Source organism: Penaeus monodon, chromosome 21 (genome assembly GCF_015228065.2).
Source record: "Penaeus monodon isolate SGIC_2016 chromosome 21, NSTDA_Pmon_1, whole genome shotgun sequence".
NCBI classification, from domain to species: domain Eukaryota; kingdom Metazoa; phylum Arthropoda; class Malacostraca; order Decapoda; family Penaeidae; genus Penaeus; species Penaeus monodon.
In genome coordinates this window covers 27,771,836-27,772,345 of record NC_051406.1, presented here as the reverse complement: position 1 = coordinate 27,772,345, position 510 = coordinate 27,771,836, and positions in this window count along the sequence as shown.

Below are 510 nucleotides of genomic sequence, written 5' to 3'. Positions count from 1 at the left end.
GAGATGGGGTTTTTTTTTTCGTGTCCTTTCTAATTCCCCTTGTTCTCTTTGTTTGGTTTTTTTTATGGTCCATGTATTGGATTTTTTCATCTCTTCACCTGGATCAGAATTGAGATGAGTGTCCCTAAAAGGATTTTTCACTACACTCCAAGTTGATATTTACTCAAAAGTTTCAAACCTTCCCCATTCAAATTTTTTTTTTTTGGCATATCTCAGCCCCCCTATGTCATTTGACAAGAGTTTCTGTACCCACTGTGGTAACCCACCCCGGGAAGGCCAGTATTGTAGTAATATAAAAAAAAAAAAAAATGCCCAATTATTTTGAGTTAATATTATTGGGGGTTTTACATTTGGGGAAAATTTTTTAAAATCATTTCCCCCATTCAGTTGAACAACCCCAAAAAGGGGCTGCATTTATTCTGGGAATACATGAGGGGTTTTGCATTCTTTGAAAGGGTGGATTGGGTAACTATTTCAAAAATTTTTTTTTTGTGTCTGTGTATATTGTTG